This window comes from Mesoplodon densirostris, chromosome 1, assembly GCF_025265405.1.
Source record: "Mesoplodon densirostris isolate mMesDen1 chromosome 1, mMesDen1 primary haplotype, whole genome shotgun sequence".
In the NCBI taxonomy this organism is placed as follows: Eukaryota; Metazoa; Chordata; class Mammalia; order Artiodactyla; family Ziphiidae; genus Mesoplodon; species Mesoplodon densirostris.
Genome location: NC_082661.1, coordinates 131,611,358 through 131,621,932, shown reverse-complemented (window position 1 = coordinate 131,621,932; position 10,575 = coordinate 131,611,358).

Genomic DNA, 10,575 nt, shown 5'->3' with positions numbered 1-10,575 from the left:
AACCTGGGCATGTCCCCAGCAGCCCACGGGGCTCTCATGGTCAGGCCACTCCCAGGTTATGGAGCTCACCTGTGCATCTACCCAGCAGCCCATGGGGCTCTCGTAGTCAGGCCCCTCCCAGGATATGGGCCTAACCTGGGCATGTCCCCAGCAGCCCACCGGGCTCTCATGGTCAGGCCACTCCCAGGTTATGGAGCTCACCTGTGCATCTCCCCAGCAGCCTATGGGGCTCTCATAGTCAGGCCCTTCCCAGGATACGGAGCTCCCCTGGGCAGGTACCCCGGCAGGGCTGGGCACACAGGAACCATGCACATAGCCCTCATTGCAGAGCACCCCAGATCGCCTGTCACTCAGAGCTGACACAGAGCACCTCAGAGCAGACTTGAGCTAACAAACAGCAAGTCTGACAGGTCTGTGACCCTGGGCATCACTCTGTGTGGCTTCACTCTGCCTGGTCTTCCAGAGACTTCCACTGCAGCCGGGGCACCAAGCCTCTGTCTCCACCCATCACCCCTCCTCTCCCTGACTCCTGAGTTCCTCTCATTAGGAGAGGGTCTTCTTGAAGTTGTCTCCCACTCATGGGCCAGATAAAATGATTAGAAAACAAGCCGGAGCTACAGCCCCTTGTGTATCGTGACTCTCAGGAGCCCACACCTGTTCCTTGGACGTGGTCGGTTCAGCGAGGTCCATTTTCGGCAATGTGAGCCCCTGAGGGGTGAGGATTGGCTGACCTGGGCAGCCTGACCCTGCTGGCCAGCCCTCCCCAGGTGTGCCTGGGTTGAGGTCAATATAAACACCGCTCCAGGCAGCAAGAGCCCGTGCAGCTGTGCCTGACGCCATATTCTCTGCCCCGTCAGGTCAATATAAACACCGCTCCAGGCAGCAAGAGCCCGTGCAGCTGTGCCTGACGCCATATTCTCTGCCCCGTCAGCAGTCTCGGGGCTGTGCTGGTGGGAGTGAGTGAGGGGCCACAGCTTTGTGGGAGGCCCGGTGTCAGTGGGGCTCTGCTGGACTTTCTGCAGGAGTTGCCAGGCTGCCATCTGCTAAAGAAGAGGATGTGTCACCCATACCTATCGCTGGAATTGCTCCCCGGGCAGAGGTGAGGAAGGAAAAAGGCAGTGGGGACCAGGACAGGAGGGGTATCTCAGGCAGGGAAATGGAAAGCTTCCAGAAGAGCGCCCGGGGCCAGGACCATCCTGGCTGGACTGCAGGCACCAAGTCGGCCTGCGTGCTGTCGCTCTTGTGGCTCCAGGGCCCTTCCTCTAGGCTTTCAAGTCCTTGTACATATTCAGGTGTTTTACCTGGGAAGGGTGGGAACAGTTCAGCAGCAGCTGGCCTGGGGCTCAACTCACGTTTACTCACAGACGCCTCGGCACGGTCCCCCAGCTTTGCAATGAGGACGCTCCTTGCGGGGGGCTGCTGGCTGCATGGCAGATGTTCAGAATTGTTGACCACTGGAGCAAGTGCCCTGATAGGGTTTTCCTCTGTATAACTGGCGGTGTCTGTTTTTTTTTTTTTTTTCTTTTTTGGTTCAAGGTAGATTTTATTCCTCTTTAATGTATTTATAGATATAAGCATGGAAATTATTCATTCATATAATTACATCTTTGTGAAGGGAAGAACATTTTTCTGTTTTATATTTTTAAATTTTATTTCTTTAAAAAATTTTTGAAATTTTATTTTATTTATTTTTTATACAGCAGGTTATTATTAGTTATCTATATTATACATATACATGTATACAGGTCAATCTCAGTCTCCCAACTCATCCCACCACCACCACCCCATGGCTTCCCCTCCTTGATGTCCATAGGTTCGTTCTCTACCTCTGTGTCTCTATTTCTGCCCTGCAAACCTGTTCATCTGTACCATTTCTCTAGGTTCCACATATATGCATTAATATACAATATTTGTTTTTCTCTTTCTGACTTACTTCACTCTGTATGACAGTCTCTAGGTCCATCGACGTCTCTACAAATGATCCAGTTTCATCCCTTTCTATGGCTGAGTGATATTCCATTTTATATATGTACCACATCTTTATCCATTCCTCTGTCTGTGGGCATTTAGGTTGCTTCCATTACCTGGCTATTGTAAATAGTGCTGCAATGAACATTGTGGTGAATGTGTCTTTTTGATTTATGGTTTTCTCTGGGTATACGCCCAGAAGTGGGATTGCTGGATCATATGGTAATTCTATTTTTCGTTTTTTAAGGGACCTCCATACTGTTCTCCATAGTGACTGTATCAATTTACATTCCCACCAATAGTGGAAGAGGGTTCCTTTTGTCCACACCCTCCCCAGCATTTATTGTTTGTAGATTTTCTGATGAGGCCCATTCTAACAGGTGTGAGGTGATACCTCATTGTACTTTGGATTTACAGTTCCCTAATAATTAATGATGTTGAGCAGCTTTTCATGTGCATCTTGGCCATCTCTATGTCTTCTTTGAAGAAAGGTCAATTTAGATGTTCTACCCATTTTTGTATTGGGTTGTTTGTTTTTTTAATATTAAGCTGCATGAGCTGTTTATATATATTGGAGATTAAAGCTTTGTCCACTGATTCGTTTGCAAATATTTTCTCCCATTCTGAGGGTGGCCTTTTTCCATTCCCGTTGTTTTAACAAAAAAAGAAAGAAAGAGAAAGAAGCAGAACACAAATGTGCATAAAATATGTCTCTTGAAACTGTCGTTTTGAAATGTGGACGTCTTTTGAAATTTTTGGTCGATATAGGACCCCAGGATTTGTTTTCAGAGCAGGTGTCATTTACAGGCCTGCAATTATTTTGAATATCCACTGACCATTAGCACTGGGATTAAAGCTGCTGTTGTGTGAAACGGCCACAAGGTGGCAGCAGTTCTCCTTTACCGAATCTGGTTACTAGGGCAACAGAGCCTCAATGGAAGTCGTGTTCTAGGTTGTAATTTAGAAGGGGATGTGCCAGGAGAAAGCCCCTTATGTTTGTCTCACTATTCTTGTTCTTTCTTTAAATTTAATTTTTATTTTTATATCACAGCAAGTTTGATTAAAATGTTTGGCTTGGTGTAGGTGTGCAAGATATGGTTCTTTTACACATATACATATGTCTGTTCTTCCTGGGATCCTTTTCCCACGTACCTTATGACAGAATGTTGAGTAGTCTTCTCTTGGTATTTCGTAGGTCTTGGTGATTATATATTTCGCCTGTGTTTGTATATGTCTGTTAACGCCAATATCCTAATGCATCCAATCCTCACACCTTTCCATTGGTGAACCATAAGTTTGTTTAATGAATCTGTGATTGCCCTTCTCTGTGGAAGTATCTTCACTGGTATCAATTTTTATGTAACACCTATAAGTGATATCATATGATATGTGTCTTTCTTTTTCTGACTTACTACAAGTCATGTGATTCCCTCTAGACTCATCTACGGTGCTGCACATGGCATTGTGTCCTTTTTTTCCTTGGCTAATATTCCGTCTGCACATGTACCAGTTCTTCTTTGCCCACTCATCTGTTGATGGACTTTTTGGTTGCTTCCATGTCATGGCTATTGTAATGCTGCAGCAATGCACATTTGCCTGCCTGTGTCTTTGCAATTCTGTCTTCTTAGGTTATAGGCCCAGGAGTGGGCCGGCTGGATCATATGGTAGCAAAATGTTTACCTTATAGAGGCACCTCCATTCTGTCCTCATTAGTGGCTCTTACCAGGTTATGTCACACTTAAAGTTGACGGCATGCACTTCTCCACAACACCCTCAGCATTTATTGTTTGTAGATTTTTTTTTTTGCTGATGTTTATTCTGACTAATGTGAGCTGATACCACTTTGTGGTTGGATTTGCATGCGTCTCATAATCACTTGAAATTCAGCTTTCTGGCATGTCCTTTTTTTCTTCAAACTGTGAGTACAGCTTACCTCTTCAAACTGTTTTCGTGGAGTATGTGTGACATTTAGAAATATTTTGGCCATTACCTCCCTCAAGACATTTGGAGGGCAGGTTTCATTTACAGACCTCCAGTACTGGTGCATAAGAAGTGACCCTCAGCACACGTTTTAAAGCTGCTGTTGCAGGTAATGGCCAGAGGGCGTCAGCATTTCTGCTTTTCCCAATCTGGTAAGTACGGAAACAGACCATCCTGACAGTGGTGTTCCTCGGGTATATATTAGAGTGGAATGTGACCCCAAAACCTGATGTGTCCTTACTTATGTTTGTTTTATAAATTGAATTTATATTTTTTATTGGAGTCATATTCCATTGTGTACATGGACCACTGTTTCTTTGTGCATTCCTCTGTCGGTGGACATTTTCGTAGCTTCCAAGTGTTGGCTATGGTAAATATTGCTGGAGTGCAGGATTGCCAGCCTGTGTCTTTATTTTATTTTATTTTTTTTGCGTGGTACGTGTGCCTCTCACTGCTGTGGACACTCCCATTGCAGAGCACAGGCTCCGGATGCGCAGGCCCAGCAGCCATAGCTCACGGGACCAGCCGCTCTGCGGCATGTGGGATCTTCCCGAAACGGGGCATGAACCCATGTCTCCTGCATTGGCAGGCGGACTCTCAACCACTGCGCCACCAGTGAAGCCCAGCCTGTGTCTTTTTGATTCTCATCCCCTCAGGCGATAGGCCCAGCAGTGGGTATGCTTGATTGAATGGTAGCTCAGTATTTACCTTTACATTATTGGCTCATGTCCCACGTTGAACCAAGGGTAGGCATTTCTCCAAAACCCCTTCAGCATTTATTGTTTGCAGAATTTTTGCTGATGGCCATTCTGACTGGTGTGAGCTGATAGGTTTTTGTAATTTGGATTTGCATATCTTTAATTATTCCTAATGTTCAGCATTTTTCCACGCCTTTTAAAATTTCTGCTACAGAAAAACAGAAAAAAACGGAGAGTACAATTAACCTCTTGAAATGGTCTTCTTGGATGGTTGCCCTCTTTTGAATTTTGTGGTCAATTTTCGACCCCAGGATTGTTTTTGAGGGCAGGTGTCATTTACAGGCCTGCAATGAGTGTGAATATTTAGTGACCATTAGCACTGGGTTTAAAGCTGCTGTTGTGTGAAACGGCCACAAGGCAGCAGCATTTCTCCATTCCCAAATCTGGTTACTAGGGCAGCAGAGCCTTTCTGGGACCAATGGAATACAGAAGAAGGCATCATTGAATTCTACTACAGAATACCATGTCCTGGTGGATGGTAGAATGACCAGCAGGGTGTAGGAATTAGGAACTACTGGATGTATATCCTCGGTGGCTTCACTGACTGTCCTGACATCCTTTACCAGGTCCCCAGCCGCCCACGGGGCTCTGGTGGTCAGGCCACTCCCAGGTTACGGAGTTCACCTGCGCAACTACCCAGCAGCACATGGGGCTCTCGTAGTCAGGCCCCTTCCAGGATATGGGCCTAACCTGGGCATGTCCCCAGCAGCCCACGGGGCTCTCATGGTCAGGCCACTCCCAGGTTATGGAGCTCACCTGTGCATCTACCCAGCAGCCCATGGGGCTCTCGTAGTCAGGCCCCTCCCAGGATATGGGCCTAACCTGGGCATGTCCCCAGCAGCCCACCGGGCTCTCATGGTCAGGCCACTCCCAGGTTATGGAGCTCACCTGTGCATCTCCCCAGCAGCCTATGGGGCTCTCATAGTCAGGCCCTTCCCAGGATACGGAGCTCCCCTGGGCAGGTACCCCGGCAGGGCTGGGCACACAGGAACCATGCACATAGCCCTCATTGCAGAGCACCCCAGATCGCCTGTCACTCAGAGCTGACACAGAGCACCTCAGAGCAGACTTGAGCCAACAAACAGCAAGTCTGACAGGTCTGTGACCCTGGGCATCACTCTGTGTGGCTTCACTCTGCCTGGTCTTCCAGAGACTTCCACTGCAGCCGGGGCACCAAGCCTCTGTCTCCACCCATCACCCCTCCTCTCCCTGACTCCTGAGTTCCTCTCATTAGGAGAGGGTCTTCTTGAAGTTGTCTCCCACTCATGGGCCAGATAAAATGATTAGAAAACAAGCCGGAGCTACAGCCCCTTGTGTATCGTGACTCTCAGGAGCCCACACCTGTTCCTTGGACGTGGTCGGTTCAGCGAGGTCCATTTTCGGCAATGTGAGCCCCTGAGGGGTGAGGATTGGCTGACCTGGGCAGCCTGAACCTGCTGGCCAGCCCTCCCCAGGTGTGCCTGGGTTGAGGTCAATATAAACACCACTCCAGGCAGCAAGAGCCCGTGCAGCTGTGCCTGACGCCATATTCTCTGCCCCGTCAGCAGTCTCGGGGCTGTGCTGGTGGGAGTGAGTGAGGGGCCACAGCTTTGTGGGAGGCCCGGTGTCAGTGGGGCTCTGCTGGACTTTCTGCAGGAGTTGCCAGGCTGCCATCTGCTAAAGAAGAGGATGTGTCACCCATACCTATCGCTGGAATTGCTCCCCGGGCAGAGGTGAGGAAGGAAAAAGGCAGTGGGGGCCAGGACAGGAGGGGTATCTCAGGCAGGGAAATGGAAAGCTTCCAGAAGAGCGCCCGGGGCCAGGGCCATCCTGGCTGGACTGCAGGCACCAAGTCGGCCTGCGTGCTGTCGCTGGTGTGGCTCCAGGGCCCTTCCTCTAGGCTTTCAAGTCCTTGTACATATTCAGGTGTTTTACCTGGGAAGGGTGGGAACAGTTCAGCAGCAGCTGGCCTGGGGCTCAACTCACGTTTACTCACAGACGCCTCGGCACGGTCCCCCAGCTTTGCAATGAGGACGCTCCTTGCGGGGGGCTGCTGGCTGCATGGCAGATGTTCAGAATTGTTGACCACTGGAGCAAGTGCCCTGATAGGGTTTTCCTCTGTATAACTGGCGGTGTCTGTTTTTTTTTTTTTTTTTCTTTTTTGGTTCAAGGTAGATTTTATTCCTCTTTAATGTATTTATAGATATAAGCATGGAAATTATTCATTCATATAATTACATCTTTGTGAAGGGAAGAACATTTTTCTGTTTTATATTTTTAAATTTTATTTCTTTAAAAAATTTTTGAAATTTTATTTTATTTATTTTTTATACAGCAGGTTATTATTAGTTATCTATATTATACATATACATGTATACAGGTCAATCTCAGTCTCCCAACTCATCCCACCACCACCACCCCATGGCTTCCCCTCCTTGATGTCCATAGGTTCGTTCTCTACCTCTGTGTCTCTATTTCTGCCCTGCAAACCTGTTCATCTGTACCATTTCTCTAGGTTCCACATATATGCATTAATATACAATATTTGTTTTTCTCTTTCTGACTTACTTCACTCTGTATGACAGTCTCTAGGTCCATCGACGTCTCTACAAATGATCCAGTTTCATCCCTTTCTATGGCTGAGTGATATTCCATTTTATATATGTACCACATCTTTATCCATTCCTCTGTCTGTGGGCATTTAGGTTGCTTCCATTACCTGGCTATTGTAAATAGTGCTGCAATGAACATTGTGGTGAATGTGTCTTTTTGATTTATGGTTTTCTCTGGGTATACGCCCAGAAGTGGGATTGCTGGATCATATGGTAATTCTATTTTTCGTTTTTTAAGGGACCTCCATACTGTTCTCCATAGTGACTGTATCAATTTACATTCCCACCAATAGTGGAAGAGGGTTCCTTTTGTCCACACCCTCCCCAGCATTTATTGTTTGTAGATTTTCTGATGAGGCCCATTCTAACAGGTGTGAGGTGATACCTCATTGTACTTTGGATTTACAGTTCCCTAATAATTAATGATGTTGAGCAGCTTTTCATGTGCATCTTGGCCATCTCTATGTCTTCTTTGAAGAAAGGTCAATTTAGATGTTCTACCCATTTTTGTATTGGGTTGTTTGTTTTTTTAATATTAAGCTGCATGAGCTGTTTATATATATTGGAGATTAAAGCTTTGTCCACTGATTCGTTTGCAAATATTTTCTCCCATTCTGAGGGTGGCCTTTTTCCATTCCCGTTGTTTTAACAAAAAAAGAAAGAAAGAGAAAGAAGCAGAACACAAATGTGCATAAAATATGTCTCTTGAAACTGTCGTTTTGAAATGTGGACGTCTTTTGAAATTTTTGGTCGATATAGGACCCCAGGATTTGTTTTCAGAGCAGGTGTCATTTACAGGCCTGCAATTATTTTGAATATCCACTGACCATTAGCACTGGGATTAAAGCTGCTGTTGTGTGAAACGGCCACAAGGTGGCAGCAGTTCTCCTTTACCGAATCTGGTTACTAGGGCAACAGAGCCTCAATGGAAGTCGTGTTCTAGGTTGTAATTTAGAAGGGGATGTGCCAGGAGAAAGCCCCTTATGTTTGTCTCACTATTCTTGTTCTTTCTTTAAATTTAATTTTTATTTTTATATCACAGCAAGTTTGATTAAAATGTTTGGCTTGGTGTAGGTGTGCAAGATATGGTTCTTTTACACATATACATATGTCTGTTCTTCCTGGGATCCTTTTCCCACGTACCTTATGACAGAATGTTGAGTAGTCTTCTCTTGGTATTTCGTAGGTCTTGGTGATTATATATTTCGCCTGTGTTTGTATATGTCTGTTAACGCCAATATCCTAATGCATCCAATCCTCACACCTTTCCATTGCTGAACCATAAGTTTGTTTAATGAATCTGTGATTGCCCTTCTCTGTGGAAGTATCTTCACTGGTATCAATTTTTATGTAACACCTATAAGTGATATCATATGATATGTGTCTTTCTTTTTCTGACTTACTACAAGTCATGTGATTCCCTCTAGACTCATCTACGGTGCTGCACATGGCATTGTGTCCTTTTTTTCCTTGGCTAATATTCCGTCTGCACATGTACCAGTTCTTCTTTGCCCACTCATCTGTTGATGGACTTTTTGGTTGCTTCCATGTCATGGCTATTGTAATGCTGCAGCAATGCACATTTGCCTGCCTGTGTCTTTGCAATTCTGTCTTCTTAGGTTATAGGCCCAGGAGTGGGCCGGCTGGATCATATGGTAGCAAAATGTTTACCTTATAGAGGCACCTCCATTCTGTCCTCATTAGTGGCTCTTACCAGGTTATGTCACACTTAAAGTTGACGGTATGCACTTCTCCACAGCACCCTCAGCATTTATTGTTTGTAGATTTTTTTCTTTGCTGATGTTTATCCTGACTAATGTGAGCTGATACCACTTTGTGGTTGGATTTGCATGCGTCTCATAATCACTTGAAATTCAGCTTTCTGGCATGTCCTTTTTTTCTTCAAACTGTGAGTACAGCTTACCTCTTCAAACTGTTTTCGTGGAGTATGTGTGACATTTAGAAATATTTTGGCCATTACCTCCCTCAAGACATTTGGAGGGCAGGTTTCATTTACAGACCTCCAGTACTGGTGCATAAGAAGTGACCCTCAGCACACGTTTTAAAGCTGCTGTTGCAGGTAATGGCCAGAGGGCGTCAGCATTTCTGCTTTTCCCAATCTGGTAAGTACGGAAACAGACCATCCTGACAGTGGTGTTCCTCGGGTATATATTAGAGTGGAATGTGACCCCAAAACCTGATGTGTCCTTACTTATGTTTGTTTTATAAATTGAATTTATATTTTTTATTGGAGTCATATTCCATTGTGTACATGGACCACTGTTTCTTTGTGCATTCCTCTGTCGGTGGACATTTTCGTAGCTTCCAAGTGTTGGCTATGGTAAATATTGCTGGAGTGCAGGATTGCCAGCCTGTGTCTTTATTATTTTTTTTTTTTGCGTGGTTCGTGTGCCTCTCACTGCTGTGGACACTCCCATTGCAGAGCACAGGCTCCGGATGCGCAGGCCCAGCAGCCATAGCTCACGGGACCAGCCGCTCTGCGGCATGTGGGATCTTCCCGAAACGGGGCATGAACCCATGTCTCCTGCATTGGCAGGCGGACTCTCAACCACTGCGCCACCAGTGAAGCCCAGCCTGTGTCTTTTTGATTCTCATCCCCTCAGGCGATAGGCCCAGCAGTGGGTATGCTTGATTGAATGGTAGCTCAGTATTTACCTTTACATTATTGGCTCATGTCCCACGTTGAACCAAGGGTAGGCATTTCTCCAAAACCCCTTCAGCATTTATTGTTTGCAGAATTTTTGCTGATGGCCATTCTGACTGGTGTGAGCTGATAGGTTTTTGTAATTTGGATTTGCATATCTTTAATTATTCCTAATGTTCAGCATTTTTCCACGCCTTTTAAAATTTCTGCTACAGAAAAACAGAAAAAAACGGAGAGTACAATTAACCTCTTGAAATGGTCTTCTTGGATGGTTGCCCTCTTTTGAATTTTGTGGTCAATTTTCGACCCCAGGATTGTTTTTGAGGGCAGGTGTCATTTACAGGCCTGCAATGAGTGTGAATATGTAGTGACCATTAGCACTGGGTTTAAAGCTGCTGTTGTGTGAAACGGCCACAAGGCAGCAGCATTTCTCCATTCCCAAATCTGGTTACTAGGGCAGCAGAGCCTTTCTGGGACCAATGGAATACAGAAGAAGGCATCATTGAATTCTACTACAGAATACCATGTCCTGGTGGATGGTAGAATGACCAGCAGGGTGTAGGAATTAGGAACTACTGGATGTATATCCTCGGTGGCTTCACTGACTGTCCTG